Here is an 18,286-nt window from a genome sequence, read left to right as displayed (position 1 = left end):
ATATTATATTAAATATATATTTATTTATATATATTAAATATATATATATAATTATCCTACTTTCCCATAGGCTCCTCACCCTGGCATTGAGACTTGGAGCAATTTGAAAGGTCGCAATTCTTCCCGTAAATTTAGCTATCCCCTTCAGGTGGGCAAATTCATCCTTGGACACACAACTTCAGTGAATGCCACTCATTCTTTGAGTTGGTAAGGGGGGGGAAAGCCAGATTTGACTTCAGGGTTTGCCAAAAACAAGTCATATAATTTATAGCAGAACTAAGGAAGGCATAATCTGCAAATTGGCTCTGTATTTATTTTTCTAAGACATGAATGAAGTGTTCTTGGGAGGTAACACCGCATGGCAAAGTGTAAGCTTTTTTAGAGGCGGGGTAGGGGGGACTTCAGGAGGAGAAACTACAGGGCAGCATGGAGGGCGGTAATTGGCCCGCCCAGCACTCATTCTGCCTTCTTTGAAATAAAAGCACCTCAGTTTTCCTTTGGAGAACACCCACTCCTCTCAGGCCACTAAATTTGTCCACCACTGCCACCTCCACTCAAAGGGTGGTCATATGACTGAGGCGTAATCTATCTGAACCTTCCATCTGCCACAAATGTGACCCCATCAAGGACGACTGCATGGCAAATTCAGCCCAGTAAGACTGTATTCCAGGACTTTTGCTGGAAAATTTAGGAAAGAAAGCTCTCTTTCCACTGAAATGGCCATCTGTGAGGAGCTTCCAAGGCCTGCCACATGGAGAGAGTCTTAAGTGTAAATGAAAGCAACACAGGGGACTGCTGAGCCAAGAAATGCTAAATAAGAGCAAGACAGGTACGAGAGACTAGGTGAATTTCTGTGTAACCTACATCCTGCCCTGCCTAAAGCAGGAACTATCTCTGGGCTTTAGTTACATTAGTCCTTTTGCTTTAAGCCGGCTTGCAACAGAGACAGACAATACCAGTTAGTGGTTCTGCAGACTCTGAAAGCAGAGAAACAAAGGGCAAATCCCAGTCAGCCACTTTCTAGTTATACGACCTTAGGAACTTACAAAATCTTCTCAAGTTGCAGTTTTCTCATCTGTAAAATGGGGGCAATAATATCTGTCGCTGGGAGCAGAAAATAAATATCCCATCCAAAGCACATGCTATAGTTGCTAGCTGTTCTAGTTTGCTAGCTGCCGGAATGCAATATACCAGAAACGGAACAGCTTTTAACAAGGGGAATTTAATGAGTTGCTAGTTTACAGTTCTAAGGCCGAGAAAATGTCCCAATTAAAACAAGTCTATAGAAATGTCCAATCAAAGGCATCCAGGGAAAGATACCTTGGTTCAAGAAGGCTGATGAAGTTCAGGATCTCTCTCTCAAGTGAGAAGGCACATGGCGAACACAGTCAGGGCTTCTCTCTCGGCTGAAAGGGCACATGGCGAATACGGCGTCCTCTTCTAGCTTTCTCTCCTGGCTTCCTGTTTCATGAAGCTCCCCGGGAGGCGTTTTCCTTCTTCATCTCCAAAGGCGCTGGCTGGTGGACTCTCTGCTTCATAGTGTTGCTCTCTCTGAATCTCTCATTCTCCAAAATATTTCCTCTTTTATAGGACTCCAATAAGCCAATCAAGACCCACCCAAATGGGTGGAGACATGTCATCCCTTAATCCACTTTAACAACCATTCTTGACTAAATCACATCAACCAGGGAGATGATCTCACTACAGTTTCAAATATACAGTATTGAATAGGGATTATTCTACCTTTATGAAATGGGATTTATATTAAAACATGGGTTTTCTTAGGGGGCATACTTCCTTTCAAACCAGCACACTGGCATAGGTGAGCTATACTCTTTTTTTAATGAAATATAATAAAAGCTTCCTAACTTAAGATTAAAATTGCCACAATACTATTTCAATTTTGCTAAACTTCCCTGGGACATGAGGGAAACTTTTGCCTTCAGAAGGAGGCAAAGAAATGGACCTGAATACATATTTTCTGATCTTTCCAAAAAACTTGAAATAATGTGGAAAAAATGCTCGTGGTATAATATTAAGTGAATAAAGCAGGCTACAATATGGCCCATGCTCTCTTTGAAAATTAAATCCAAAATGAAACACAACAAAATCTTTGAACTTGTGCATGAAAAGTCCTGTAAAGACGACCATAAAATAAGGCAAGGAAAATGAATATTGTCTGCTATTTCAATTTTTCTTCTTTCTACTTTCCTCTACTTTGCAGGCATATTTCAGTGGACACAGGCTGTACTTCTGTTTTGAAAGTTGTATTGTCTGTATGTTCCACATCTACATCATCTGGCTTTTTGGAATGTTGTTTAAGAACTGGGGATTCATAGACTGTTACAGGTGAAAGAGGCAATAGAGAGCATTTTATCCAACTCTCTCATCATACAGAAGGGAAAAACTGACTAAGATCAAATAGCGGGGCACTGGTAGCATGAGAATTATAGCCCAGCATTCCTATTAATTCAAAAAAAGGACTCAAGGGAGAAATACCACATCACCCAAGTGAATTCTACCAATTTTCAAGGACCATTTAAACATCACCTGCTCCAAAAAACCTTTCCCTGGACATCAACTTGAAGACAACCTCCCAACCTTCAGTCCCCAAAGCACCTGATTTTTACTTTTCTATTGCCCTTATTAGTCCCCAGGTGTTCTCATGTCTTCTTTATCAGTTCATAAGTTACTTGCAAGGGGACTTGTGTCTTTTTTATGTCCATACCCCTAACACCTGGCCCCAAACTTTGGCACATAGTAACCACTTGATAAATGGTTGCTGAAAAACAGGCTTTCATATCTCTTTAGAGCCTTGTTTAACACAACTGGCTTAGTTTGGGACAAGAATTCAATTACATAGATGGAATAATCATCACTATATGATTCTTACCAGTTTTCCTCTTCTTGGTAGGCAGGAGGAAAACAATACTTTCTAGCCCCATTGCACTTGGAAGGCCAAAGGACTGTAAGCGGAAGTCATATGTGTGGTTTCCAGGCTGGAACAGTGAAAAGCCCTTATGAGACTCTCCACCTAGATCTTGCCTTGCCTCACATTCAGGAAACCATGTGTTGAGAAGAAGGGACCATAAAGGGAAGTATCACATGGAGGGGAGCTACACTGGAGAGCCACTGGACTCACATTAGGCTTTATGTGAGTAAGAAAAAGACCTTTGTTATATTAAGCCACTGGGCTTCAGGGATTAATTTGTTACAGCAGCATAATATAGTCTAACCAGCCTAATCCACAGACTTCATAACAGGGACTGCTAACGGTAATCCAATTCTTCCTTTAGTCTTTATTAGCATAAATTTGGGCAATGTGCCAAGCTAAAAACTGATATTTACCTGCCTTCCTGTCAGCACAGGATGGCCAGTGAGATAAAAGCAAAACCTATTAATGGATCCTTCAGGAAATCTTTCCTTCCTGTTTCCTGCCTAGAACTTAGATGCAATGTCTGGGGCTCCAGCAGCCTCTTGCACCATGACGTGTCCTTGACAACAGCAATCCAAACTAAGGTAGTAGAACAGAAAGATAGGATGAGTCCAGTTCCCAAATGACACCGTGGAGTTGCAATACCAAGTCAAGACGCCTTACCATTGTGTTTTCACTTAAGAGAATTAAATCTTCTCTGTTTAAGGACCATAGTTAGATCTTTGCTCTTGGGAAACAAATGTAATTTATGATTAGACTATGGTAGTTAGATTCAGTTGTCAACTTGGCCAGGTGAAGGTGCCTAGTTCTGTTGCTGTGGACATGAACCAGTGGCACGTGAACCTCATCTGTTGCTCATTACATCTGCAGTCGGCTAGGAGATGTGCCTGCTGTAATAAATGATGTTTCATTTAATTGACTGGTGCTTAAATGAGAGAGCTCAACATAGCACAGGCCAAGAAGCTCAGCATACCTCATCTCAGCACTTGCAGCTCAGCCCAGGCCTTTGGAGATGCAGAAAGAAATCACCCTGGGGAACGTCGTTGGAACCCAGAGGCCTGGAGGGAAAGCCAGCAGAGATCATCCTGTGCCTTCCCATGTAAGAAAGAACCTCAGTTGAAAGTTAGCTGCCTTTCCTCTGAAGAACGAAATAAATCCCCTTTTATTAAAAGCCAGTCCGTCTCTGGTGTGTTGCATTCCGACAGCTAGCAAACTAGAACATAGACCTTATGTCACTTATCCCAAAAGAGTATTCTTGTGCTGAAAGTAGCAAAATAGGTAGCAAAGAGGCCGTATTTAAGACCTAACCCAAGTTAGGGAAGAATAGTGCTCTATTACACTGCTTTGATCATCTAAGGAGCTGGAAAAAAAAATTGACCTCTCATTAGGACCAATAATTTTTTCAAATGCTTTTTTCCATGTTAGCAAATTCTGAAGAAAACCGTACTAAAATGGCATTTTCCCAACATAGTCATACATAACTGTGAAAATATGAGAAGGATGAGCTTATTCAATGTTAATAAATCAAAAACTTAAAAAGGACAAAAGCAACTTGAATTTTCTCATTATTAAGAAAAATTAAATATGTGAGACGATCTACCAGGAAAAGAAATTAGGAGAATTTAAACACTGGAGAGTTTAAAAGCAAGTTCAGTGAAGCATTTTTGATTATGCAGAAAGGACAATCCTTCTTATCGTACTGATTCTCACAAGGACTCTTCCACCTTTAATATGAATGTCTGCTATTATTTTAATAAGAACTAACACAAAAATTCTAACTAGCACCAAAGAAAAGACATAATATTCAGAACCACCAAGAGCTGCTTTCCTTTTTGCATGTCTTTTTTTTTTCTTGCTAAACTGAAATATTGGCTCACTTCATCTCGACTAAATGCCTCTCAATATCTGGATTTTTATAAAAACAAAAAAACAAATTTTTAAAATTAAGCAGCCACCATTCCTATCAGGTTTGCCTCTTCAAATAAAACACATATGAAAACCCGTATCTCCTAGGTAATGGGCACAAATTCCATCTTTCTAAGTCATATGACTCAATTCTTTATAGGACTAGGATGTGGCCTCACCCCGTGACCAATGGGAAATTTGAAATAGCAAGTGTTTCACAACATCAGGCATTTCAAGCAGCCTGGACTAGCGAAAACTACAAACAGGGTGAGGAGTGCGTCCCCAAAGGAAAAGCTTCCACTATTTGCCTTGAAACATAACAGACAGGAATATTCCTTTCCAATGAGAAACTTCTCAAGAAGCTCTTCCCGCACCAGTTTATCTAGAAAACATTGTAATGCATGTGCCTGCTATTACAGCCTCATCAGCTGTCCAGAGCTGGGCTTTCAGGATAGAAAGGGGTTATGACTAAACAACAGTTATTTTAAATTTTCTTTTACTAAATACGACTAAACATCTTTTCAGCTGGAACCACGTCGTTTCTAAAATAATCACCGTTTCAACACAAAGTCTCTCAGAGGACAAAGGCTCTTGGTCTCAGGGTTCACGTAAAAACTGAAAAGCACTGGGTATCCTTGATGTTTTTAAATTCTGCCCTTAAGCACTCAGAAGGGTTTAAAGTTCAGAGTAGAATCGGACACACCTGAGTTCTCCTGACAGCAGGTTATATCAGCTCTATGAACTTGGGCAAGTCACCTAACCTCTTAGCCTCCATTTCTTTATGTGTGAAATGGGGTTAAAAGTACTGACCCTAAATGGTTACTGTGAAGGCTGGGTGACATTATATTCGTAAAGCACTGAATACAGCGGCCAGCACACAGCAAGCACTCATCAAACATTAGCTATTGCTAAAGCACTCATCTTTCTCTTCGGCTGACCAAACTCTCGGAAAAATCACTGAAGGACAAATGCAGAAATTCTTGGAATTGTTGCCATACACACATACTAAACAGCGCCACTGTGGGTTTGGGCTATTCTGAGCAGCAATACTTGGTCCAAGTGGGTAAGCCAGGCCTACAGCCTGAATATCTGGGCTCTGAGGTCTGTCCACGGAAATTTTTTTAACTTTTTTTTTTAAAAGAGAAGTTATAGGTGTACAGAAAAATCATGCAGAAATATAGATATCCCAAATACTCCATACAGTTTTTTTCTGATATTAACACTTTGCATTAGTATTTACAATTAATAAAACAATATTGTTATAATTGTATCAACTATAGCCCATCATTTACATCAGGGTTCACTATTTGTGTCGTACAGTCCTATGGTTTTTAAAATTTTATTCTAGTGTTAGATGTACAACCTAAAATTTTCCCCTCTAATCACATTCAAGTATACAATTCAGTGGTGCCAATTGCATATTCACAGCATAGTGATCCCATCACCAAATCCAATACCACAACTCTCTGTCACCCCACACAGAAACTTTGCACCAATTAAGCATTAACTACTCATTCCCTACCTCCATCCCAGCCATCAGTGACCTATATTCTAGTTTCGGACTATGAATTTGCTTATTTTAACTATCTCATGTCAGTGAGGTCAAACAATATTTGTCCTTTTGTGTCTGCCTAAGTTCACTCAACATGATGCTTTCAAGGTTCATCCATGCTGTGGGATTTATCAGAATTTCAATCCTTTCTATGGCTGAATCATGTTCCATTGTATGGGTATGCCGCATTTTGTTTAGCCATTCATCTGTTGAAGGACACTTAGATTGTTTCGTCTTTGGGCAATAATGAATAGTGCCACTATCCAAATATTTTCTCCCATTCTGTAAGTTGTCTTTTTAATTTCATGATGATGTTCTCTGATGTACAAAAGTTTTTAATTTGATGAAGTCCCATTTATCTATTTCTTTTTCTTTTCTTGCTTGTGCTTTTGGTGCAAGTTTAAGAAACCATTGCCTAACACAGAGTCCTGAAGATGTTTTCTTCTAGGAGTTTTATAGTTTTATATTTTGGTCTTTTATATTTGGGTCTTTGATCCATTTTGAGCTAAGTTTTGTTAGTTTTGTGAGGAAGGGATTCACCTTTATTTTCTGCATATGGATACCCAGTGTTCCCAGCACCATTTGTTGAACACTATTTTTTCCCCACTAAGAAGCCTTAGCACCCTCGCTAAAAATCAACTGATCATATATTTGAGGGTTTATTTCTGAGCCCTCAGTTCTCTTCCATTGGTTTATATGTCTATCCTTATGCAAATACCAGGTTGTTTTGATTACTGTGGTTTTAAAATTGGCAAGTTTGTTCTTTTTCAGGATGATTTTGGCTATTCAGCATCACTTGCTCTTCATCTAAATTCAATGATTGGAACTTGCATTGAATCTGTAAAGCACTTTGGAAAGAACTGGCATCTTATTCTTCCAAATGCATGAGCATGTAATGTCCTTCCATTTATTGACATCTTCTTTGACTTCTTTTAGCAATGCTTTATAGTTTTTTGGGTACAAATCCCTTACATTCTTGGTTAATTTTATTTGTAAATATTTGATTCTTTTGGATGTTATTGTTTAAGTGGATTTTTTTGTTGATTTCCTCTTCTGATTGTTCACTACTAATGCATAGAAATACTAATGATTTTTGGATGTTGATCTGATACTTTGCTGAATTCCTTTATTAGCTCTAGTAGCTTTCTTTCAAATTTCAAGACTTTATGACCTTCTTTTTCCCTCATAACAGTCTTGATGTAGTCTCTTTTATCTGATATTAGTATCACTGCCTCAGCTCTCTTTTCGTTAGTATTTGCATGGTATATTTAATTCCATCCTTTCACTTTCAATCTACTTGTGTCTTTGAATTTAAGGTGAGTCTCTTGTAAATAGCTTATAGTTAGGTTATGCTTTTTAATCCATCCTGTCAATCTTGGTCTTTTAACTGGAGAGTTTAGTGCATTTGCATTTAAAGTGACTACAGAGACACAGGACTTACTTCTGCCATTTTGCTACTTGGATTTTATGAGTTGCATAACTTTTTTGGCCCTCAAATCTTCTGTTAATGCCTACTTTCGTATTTATTTGATTTTTTGTAGTGTACTATTTGGAGTCCATTCTCAGTTCTTTCTGCATATATTTGTCATATATTTACTTTGTTGTTAACATGAGACTAAGTTTTAGCATTCTAAATCTTAACAATTATCTCTGATTTGATACCAAGCATACACATACATTTCCTTTTGCCCTTCTGCCTGCCCCCCACCCCCGCATCTTTTTGTTGTACTTTTACAAATTATGTCTTCATGGATTGTATATCCAAAACCATAAATTTGTCATTACTTTTCATACATTTGCATTTTAAAACCTGTAAGATTTTAAAAGTGGAGTTCCGTACCGAAAAATGCAATACAATTGAACGGGCATTTATAATTACTTATATTACTACTGTGGTGGTTTGAGGCTGTTATGTACTTCAGAAAAACATGTTCTTAAATTTAGTACATTCCTATGATTAAAAGTAGGATCTTTTGATGAAGTCATTTCAGTTAAGAAGATGTGGCCCACCCCGAGCAGGATGGGTCTTCATCGTATTACTGGAGGCCTTTATAAGTGGAATGAAATTCAGACAGAGAGAACAAAAGTCACAGAAGAATTAGCCAGAAGCTGAAATCTATGTAACAGGAAGAGAAGGGAGGGACCAGGAGACATGTCATGTGACCTGCCATTTGACAAGCTAAGGACCAAAGCTCATCAGCAGCCAGTCCCAGAATACCAGACTTTAGGGAGAAAGTATTGCCTTGATGATTTGACTTGAACTTTCTTTTGCCATGTGGCAATTTTTGGGGGGTGGGGGACATGGGCAGGCTCTGGGAATAGAACCCAGGTCTCTGGCATGGCAGGTGAGAATTTTGCTATTGAGCCACCATTGCATCACCCTGGACTTTCTTTTAACATCAAAACATAAGCTAATAAATTCCCATTTGTGTTAGTTAGATTCAGTTGTCAACTTGGCCAGGTGAGCATACCTAGTCTTGTTGCTGCGGACATAAGCCAACGGTACGTGAACTTCATCTGTTGCCAATTACATCTGCAGTCAGCTAGGAGGCGTGTCTGCTGCAATGAGCAATGTTTGACTTAATTGGCTGGTGCTTAAATGAGAGATTGCAACGTAGCACTGCTAAGCAGCTTGGCATTCCTCATCTCAGCACTTGCAGCTCAGCCCAGGCCCTTGGAGATGCAGAAAGAAGTCACCCTGGGGAAAGTTGTTGGAACCCAGGGGCCTGGAGAGAAGACCAGCAGAGACCATCCTGTGCCTTCCACGTAAGAAAGAACCTCAGTGGAAAGTTGGCTGCCTTTCCTCTGAAGAACCAACAAAATAAATCCCCTTTTATTAAAAGCCAATCCGTCTCTGGTGTGTTGCATTCTGGCAGCTAGCAAACTAGAACACCATTGTTTAAGCAAAACCATTGCAATGATATTTGCTTGAGCATTCCAGGAAACTAAAACAATTACCTTACTGGAGATCTTTATTTCTTTGTGCTGCTTCAATCTACCTGTGTTTAGCATTGCTTGTAGGGCAAGTCTAGTGGTGATGAACACCCTCAGTTTTTATTTGGGAATCTCTCCCTTGTATTTGAGAATATAAAAATCTTTCCAGAAAAAGAAATCTTGAATTGTAATTGTTTTCTTTCAGCACTGCCTTCTCATCTCCATGGTTTCTGATGAGAAACTGGCCCTTGAGTTACTAGGATTCCCTTGTATTTAACATGTTGCTTTTTGGGCAACTTTCAGAGCTTTCTCCTTGCCTTTCATATTTGAAATTTGCCTACTGTGTGTCTGGGCATAGTTCTCTTTGAGTTTATCCTTTTGGGGGTTTGTTGGACTTGAATGTCCATGTTTGTGTCTTTTGTTAAATTTGTGAAGCTCTGCCATTATTCTTTGAATATTCCTTCTGTCCCCTTCTCTCTTTCTTCTCCTTCTTATACTTTCATAATTTGTATATTTGTATGCTAGATGGTTTTCCACAGATGTCAGGCCCTGTTTGCTTTTTTAAAAAATTATTTTTGCTTTCATCTCCTCAGCCTAAATCACTTCAATTGTTCTGTCTTTGTGTTCACTGATTCTTCTTCCACTTCAGTCTGCTGTTGAAACCCTGTAGGGAATTTTTCACTTCAGTTACTACGGTCTTCTGCTTAGTTCCTTTAAAAGATACATTTTTAATAACATATATACAAAGAAAAGAAAGAAAAAGGAATAATTTCAAAGTACATGTCAACAAGTAGTTACAGAACAGATTTCAGAGTTTGGGTTACCATTTCACTAGTTCAGATTTTTTCTTCTAAGCTGCTTGAAAACACTGGATGCTAGAAGAACTATCAATATAGTGATTCAGCAGTCATACTCATTTGTTAAATCCTACTTTCTCTGGTATAACTTCTCTTTCTTCTTTGATCCTTCTCTCAAACTGTAGGAATCTTTAGGCAATGCCCATTCTGACTTTTTCATGTTGAGAAGGGGTGTCGAAACTAAAGGATAGGAGGATAATCTTGGAGAGGCTGGTCCCTCTAGGTTTCAGAACTCATCTGGCCTAGGAACTCTCTGGAAATTATGCTTACTGCATGAAACTTACTGCATGGGTTAGCAAACCATGGCAATTAGCACAATCTAACTAAAGCTTGCATGAGTAGCCTCCAGAATAGCCTCTTGACTCTATTTGATTTCTTTTAGCCACTGATGACTTATTTTATTATGCTTCTTTCCCCCCTTTTGGTCAGAAAGCCATTGTTAATCTCATGTGCCAGGGCCAGACTCATCCCTGGGAGTCATGACCCATGTAGGGGGGAGGGTAATGATTTTCCTTGCAGATATGGGCTTTGAGAGAGAAAGGCACATCTGAGCAACAAAAGAGGTTTCCTGGAAGCAACTCATAGGCCTCATTATAAGCAATCTTAGCTTCTCCACTACAGAAATAAGTTTCATAAGGGCAAGCCTCAAAATCAAGGGCTTGGCCTATTTCTCCGGAGCCCCTAATGATTGAGCGGGTACACAGTGTTTACCAGAAGGGAAAGTTTAATATTTTCATGTTTTTTCTTCATACCCTCAAGAGACTCTGCTAAGACTTTCTAATTATCAGCCCACTATAATAACCTATCTGGTTATTATGTAAGCTATACAGAATTACAAGGCCTTGTTCCCATTCTGGACTCCAGGAGTTTGGGTTGTTTACATAAGCTAACCAGACACATTGATTTAGATTCTGTATTGCAGAAAATTTAGGTTCCACACACAAGAAGCCTCTCTGGCTTTGCTCTCATACAGTAGGTGGCACTCTAGAGTATATCCACTATCATCTTTTAGTCTGTATTCTGATTTACTTTAGTCCTAGCAGATTGGCTTCATTTTTATCTCTAATTGAGACCTGACCTTTAACTGTTATTGTATGTAGCTATGCTAACTTTCTGTTTGGCTCCTATTTAAAATTATTCTCTCTTTTCTGAGATTCTTATATTGTTCATTCATCATTTTCCTGATATCCTTTATATCATTCTCCAAGTTTTATCTTCTTGAGCACATGCTGATCATATTTTTAAGGTCTTTGTCCAATATGTCCAAAGTCTGGTCTTCTTCATTGATGGTTTCTGGATTTTTATCTTGTTCCTTTGGATGGGGCATCACTTTCTGTTTCTTTGTGTGTCTTGTAATCTTTCATTGCACATTGTGCATTTTATTATTTTTAAGAATTAACTCTGAGATTCAGTCTCTGAGCTCTCAGTTCCTTATGTGTGTATCCAGCTAGCAATATGACAGAAATTTCCTTAAGTTCCAGGGGCAATCAAAAAAAAAAAAGAAAAAACCCTACCTTTCACAGTATTTGCCAATTGGCTCTGTTTTGGCAGTTGCTCTCCCTCAGAGTCTAGCCCTTTTATCAAGATCAGCCTGAGGCAAATATGAAATACGAGTCCTCTCCTTCTTTTTTCTTCTTTTCTGAGACTGCACCTTGTCCTGGGTTTGAACTTGCTGGTGGCCTCAGGAATTTCTCCCACATACAGGAACTCCAGTGCCTTCTTTTTTTTCCTTCTGGTCTTCCCCCATCTGGGATGGTCTACTGTAATTCTTAAAATAAGTAATCCTTTGGCCCAGGTTGCTCTGACTTAATTGTTTATTACACTGCTCTAGCTATCTGTAAGCTGCTTCTGCCTGTGGCAAAAATTCTGAGAAGGTGAGCAAGAGATGATTTTTCTGTTTCAGTCCTTCACACTGCCACCAGATAGATGCACCACACTCCAATATATGCATAAGGATTAATCTGCTCCTTCCAGAACAGAGCCAGAGACCCACAATAAGAACACAGGTTAGCTTCACAGTGTGCCAAGATAGGGATGGGGAAGGGGCGAGCAAAAACACCACAAGCTTCTCCTATCATTTTTAGAGCTGTGTTTTCTTGATTGAGCATTCACCCAGTTACTGCAACCCTTTACATTTTCTAGAGCTTTGAGGAAGGTGGCTTTGCCAGTTTTTGCTAGTTGTTCAATGATTCTGTGGGGTAAAAGCACCCTGGATCATCTTATGTCACCATCTTGGTCAATCATCCTCCTTCCATAGGATCAGCAGACTGATAACCACTTTGCATCTACATCCACCATTCTTCCCAAGGTGACTACTAAATCCTTTAAAATAAACTGCTCCAGATTGCATCTTTTCCCACCACACATACTTAATAAATGAATCTATGTTAAGCAGCAGTTCCAAAAATAATGGTGTCATTAGATACAATAAGACCACAAGTCATGAGAAATTGTCCTTGACTAGGGTAGTCAGGGAAGTATTCTCTGAGGAAATGAGACTTCATCTGTGCTTTATAGGATGAATGAAAGTAAGATATGTAGATAAAAGAGAGAGAGAGAGGATACCTTGAGTAAAGTAGACCATAACAAAGCTGCAGAAGTGGTGATGAGCAACCAGGCATATTGTTGATGAACAGAGCTGAGAAGATGGGTAGGGAAATGCAGGGCTAAGGTAGGAATGCAGGTTGGGCTGGTATGACACGCTGGACTACTGAGGTCAGTGGGGGACCTGATAGGGACAATGTTATTTTTGTCTTTGTATCCATAGGGCAGAGGCTGGCACAATGTATTGCCAGGGTCCTCTGGGGAGACAAAATTGCCCTCCAGTTGAGAAACACTGACCCAGAACAGTGCCTCATCCTTAGGAAGCTCTAGTCAGGTGTCAGCATTATCTGCTGAGCATCTTCTAGGCTAATGCTGAACACTTGACCGTCACTGTCTCATTAATCTTCCCAACAACCCAGTGAGGTAGCTGTTCTTATCCCCACCTTTATAAATGAAGAAACTGAGGTTCAGAGTGGTGAATAACTTGCCTAAAGCCACTCAGTCAACAAACTGTAGGAGCCCCCCTAATCAAGCTCAGCCTGATCCTGACTCCTGAGCACTTTCTATTCTGGTCCACTGCTGAATAATAGGTGACCTGGTGGGTAAACTGCCTTCCTCACACTTTTCTCCAGGGCCAAGAGAGAAATCACTAGTCACTAGTACCCCTGTGGCTTGCCATCATGGGAATGTACCATCCTCACACCCTGAACCCTGAAAGTCTGTGATCTGTGAGTTTTGACCTACATCACTCACGAGGTAAACTTCAGTTCACAGAAACTAACACCTCCCACTCCCTTCCGCCATATAGATCAGGGCCCTCCTCTGCGCATGCATCTGTCTTAGGGGAATCAAACTGAATAATGCTCTTTGTCTCTTCATCTGTGTCCCCTCCTGAGACTGTGTACTCATGCACCTCTGTCTCCACAACACAAACATGGTATGGCACACAGAGGCACAATATGGGAACTGTTTGTTGAACGAATGAATGACTCACCTGTCCATCAGACTCTCGAGATGTATACATCAGGGTCAGTCCTAGTCTCACTCTTATGTTCCATGAGATCATGGAAGTCACGGCAGGCCTTCAGGAGCACCTCCATCTGGCTTTCTGAACCTGAGCAGCAATAGTAGATGAAGTGAGGCCTGGGACCCCTGAGTCCTCCAAGCAGACATTTCAGCTGAGGTTATCTGAGGAATGACTGGCCAAGTTTGTACGAAAAAAATCAGGAAGAGATCAGAAAAGTGATTTTAACTCCTAAAGACACCTTGCCCTTCTCAACTATATTTCAATTTGTCTCATCTTTTATGGGTTAGGAGCTCTGGCTTTGGTGTCAGAGAGATGTGGGTTCAAATACCACTCATTACCTATGTGATTTTGGAGCAACACATTGTAATGCTCTGAGCTTCATTTCTCTCATCTGGAAAATGAAGACCAGAATAACTACATCACAGTGTTATTCTGAGATTTAATAGGTAAAGAAAGATACTTAAGTCCTTAAAATAGTGTCTGACATACAGTGAGCAGTATTATTGATAATATTATTTGTACTGTCTTTTATAATAGGAAAAAAATTAATTGTAACAGGACATTAAAATAGAAACTCGGCCAGGGCACACTCCAAATGTAGGTCCTAGATGAATTGTACATAATAAGAGTTCAAAAGAGTGTTGCAGTTGTTATTCACTACCTTGGCTACCAAGTTTATTACTGTAAGAATCTACTAGGCATGTGCTTCACAGGATGCCAAGACAATTGGCAAACAGGAGTTGGACTGTGCAGCTCTTGGGTAGAGGCAAGAAGCCAGAAAGAGGAGACTGCAGACCCAGATTTCACACAGAGACCAGATAGCCAGCAAGAAAAGGTGTGAGTTGTGACCCAATACTTCCTACCACGATGCTAAGAAACCATTTTCAACATGCCCGTGGGCCCAATACCCAGGGTGTCCCCTTCTATGTCCCAAGGATGTACAAGGTAAATCCTGCCCCTCAGCTCCAGTCTGCTGAAAACTCAAGAATTAAATGGCATGCAGAGTGCATCCTTTCAGAAGCTGTGAAATAGAAACTTTCAAAAGATAAGCTCATGTTTAACTGCACAACTTGTGTCATTTCATAATGCTGAACTTTCATAACCTGCATTTCCCGGGTGTAGTTGACATGATGAAAGTGCCACGTAATTTGTTCAAGAAACTCCAAAGAAGGAATCTGCAAGGTTCTGAGGTGAATTGAATCAATCTTCAGAGAATATATAAGGCTTGATTTGGATTCAGTTTAAGAATTCCAGGGTTGCCTTTCTTGAATTTTCATTTGTTCTCTCTACCACCTACCACCTTGCCATCTCCTCCCAGGCTCTTCTTCCACCTGTCTTTGTGGCCCTCTTCTATTTTCTACAGCTAATTTCTCCACAAGAGCACATAACCACCTCCCCCATCTCCACTCTCTCTCAAATCTCCAATCAGATTATTTCCCCAAGGACTGGAAAAAGAGTTGAGGTTTCTTGTATTCTAAAAAAATTAAGTTAAAAAACAAACAACAAAGAAAACTTCCTTAACACTACTTCCTCCAAGTATATCCTATTTTTATCACCTACTAGTAGTTCACAAATTCTGACCTGTAGACTGGCTAAGTCACTTGCAAAAACTCAGATTCCTTATATGAGAATATAAAAATTCATATTTTAAAAATCCCTCCAGGTGATTAGGATGTTCAGCCAAAAACTTTAAAAACCACCAGTCTGTATCACTATATTAATTCCATCCCATCCATTCCAAATACCTGCATCCCCATCACTAATGAGATTGCTTTCGCAAGAGTTACCAATGACTCTAATTGGTAGAATAAGCCATCCAAGTGGCTTATTCTCAAGACTCATCCTTGTGTCTCTATGGCATTCAAGAAGGGGCAGTCTTCACTTTCTTGACATTCTCTTTTCTCTTGTGAACCTTCTAGTTATACAATGACCACATTGGCCAGTACTCCATTTCTTTTCCTCTCTCTGCTTCCTCCTTCCACTCCCTAACAAGTGAGCATCAACCAGATTCAGACAACGGTTTTCTGCTGCTCTTTCTTGAAGATTTCCTTCAGTCATAAAGTTTTAATGAACCTTGCAAGTGACTCCCGATTATGTCTCTCCAGCCCTAATCTCTATCTTGAATTAGTCAACCCCATTCATATATCTTCTCATCCCTCAATTTTGCAAGTCCAAAAGCCATCAGTTCCCCCAAAACTAACCACCCTTCCAGAACCTCCACTTCAGTCAACAGCATCATTTCTCCAACACTCTAGCCTCACAACCTTGAGACATCCCTTACCTTTACTCCTTTTCATACTTTTTGTTTCTTCCTTTGCAGTATTTACCGGCATCACTTCTTGTGCATCTCCCCACCACCAAACCCTTTGCTGAGCCCTCTTCTCTGCCTGCCATTTCCTCCCTAATCTTATCTCTGTTCCTCTAAACCCTAGGCTACCTTTACGTCACAGGCCAAGTTCTTCTACCTCTTTCAAGAAGCATTGGTCTCATCTGCTCTAGGACACAGCAATGACCCTTTTCTCTCCACACTGTTGGCATTGACCATCTGCTCTATTCATTGAGCTCTCACCACTTGCCACCTAATAATGCTATTTCTCTAACACAGGATTCTATCTCTACCTCTGGATTATGAAGGTTTTTTGAGTGCAAGGATTCTGTTTAACACCTCTTTAAACCTCCATCTTGGAACACTATTCCTATGTTCAATAAATAGTGAGTGTTATCATAATAATAGAGGCAAAAGTTATCTTTCTTGCCACTCCAAAGCAATAATAAGCCTCATTATTAATACTAAAGGCAAAAGGCTAACAAAGATTGCATTCCACATGGCAGCTGGAGTTCCTCATGCATCGCCTGGTTGGCACCACTTGCATGAGTGCTTCCCTCTTTATTCCAGGTCACTGTCCCCAACCATCAATCACTTCAGAGCTCAGGAGAGTGGCACCAGGTGCCAAGGCAAACATGCAATCCAGCTGTGCGATAGAGAACTGAGCCCCAGTGTGTCCTGTGGGCCAGCTCCTCCTACCCACCTGGCTCTGTCTCCCTACCCTGGGTCACCAACACAGCTGGGCAGACACTTCCTCCCCCTTTCCATTCTCTGCTGCCCTCCATTAGTGCTGCTAATCAAGAGCTGAGGGACTGGGTCTCTGCCATGAATCTAAAACAGGTGAGCAGGCACTAGAAGAAGGCCTGATTGTATTCCAGTTGCCTCCGTGTGGGACCAGAGGAGCAAAGCGAAGCCAGCAGCTGAATTTAGAGCATTGTCCTTAGCACTGGAAATCATGATTAACTAGTTTGACTACCTCAATCATTGTAATGCTATTTCCTATATGAAAAGTTCCCAGCCCTGGAAGAACACCTCTGGAGGTGGTTTTCCACTAGGATGTATTTGTGCTCCCTCCTACCTGACTTAATGACATTCGTGCATGTCAGAGGTGAAGAAACTAAGCAAACAGGTTGGCTGTGCATGCTGGGCTCATTCGCTCAATCCTAAAATGTCACCTTGCGAATGTTTTCTGTAAGTAGAGACTCTGGCTAGGGCTTGGGCATGGATGCCATGGGCATTTGATTCCCTTATTTAGAGAGTGGATAGGAGAAAGGCGTGAAATGAGTCATTACAGTTTCAGAGGACTCCTCTTGGTGTTAAGAATCTAAGCAAGATAAAAGAATGAAGTAGATCTCTATGTACTTATGGGAAAAACTCTAAGACATAATAAGCAAAAATCAAATGTGGACAGTATGATCCCATTGCCATTGAGGAATAAAACTATAAATTTCCACACATGTAAACACATAGAAAAAAGTCAAACAATAGAGATTATCTCTTTCTTGGAAGGGAAAGGGGAAATATGGAGGAACCAATGGGAGTTTTGTTTCTCACTATGTGATTTTTTTATGAGGAAGATAGAAGATGCTTTACATGTATAATTTGAAATATAAAAATGTTATTTTAAAGAATATGAGAGGCATCTACCAAGGATAATAAATGATCTTCATAACTCTTACCTGGGCCTGAAAATGGTTAAAATAACTTTGGGGTAGAGAGATTTATTTTAGATAATTCACTTTCTTCTTCCAATCCATCACCAGTCTGAGGGGCAGGATTTACCTTGTACATCCTTGGGACATAGAAGGGGACATCCTGGGTATTGGGCCCACGGGCATGTTGAAAATGGTTTCTTAGCATCGTGGTAGGAAGTATTGGGTCACAACTCACACCTTTTCTTGCTGGCTGTCTGGTCTCTGTGTAAAATCTGGGTCTGCAGTCTCCTCTTTCTGGCTTCTTGCCTCTCAAATCCTGTTGGCTCTTTCTCAACAGATTCAACTCCTTCTTGCCACTTCCCCTGCTATCACCTTGTCTACGCTTCATCACCACCCACCTACATGATTTCAATAGCCTTCTAACTGCTCTTCCTGCTTCCGCCCTTGTGCTTGCACAGTCTATTTTCCCCATTGCTGATCCTGAAAAATGCCACTCTTCTGCTAAGAAAACTCCAGTGGCTTCATGTCACTTAGAATAAAAGTCAAAGGGT

At 40.3% G+C, this 18,286-nt stretch overlaps 1 long non-coding RNA gene across 2 annotated transcripts in view; it reads right to left on the bottom strand.

Annotated features, from left to right (window-relative positions):
* The window catches only part of LOC143653126 (uncharacterized), a 167,365-nt gene extending 151,228 nt beyond the window's left edge, over nucleotides 1-16,137 (bottom strand). For both annotated transcript variants that reach the window (XR_013161114.1, XR_013161115.1), the window contains exons 1-2: nucleotides 16,036-16,137; nucleotides 13,722-13,841 (exon numbers count right to left, since the gene is read on the bottom strand). This is a non-coding gene — a long non-coding RNA (uncharacterized LOC143653126). The remainder of the gene's footprint in view (nucleotides 1-13,721; nucleotides 13,842-16,035) is intronic.
* Between the last annotated feature and the right edge of the window lie 2,149 nt (nucleotides 16,138-18,286).

The sequence above is a fragment of the Tamandua tetradactyla genome, chromosome 13 (assembly GCF_023851605.1).
Source record: "Tamandua tetradactyla isolate mTamTet1 chromosome 13, mTamTet1.pri, whole genome shotgun sequence".
In the NCBI taxonomy this organism is placed as follows: Eukaryota; Metazoa; Chordata; class Mammalia; order Pilosa; family Myrmecophagidae; genus Tamandua; species Tamandua tetradactyla.
This window is presented reverse-complemented; position numbering and strand designations above follow the sequence as displayed.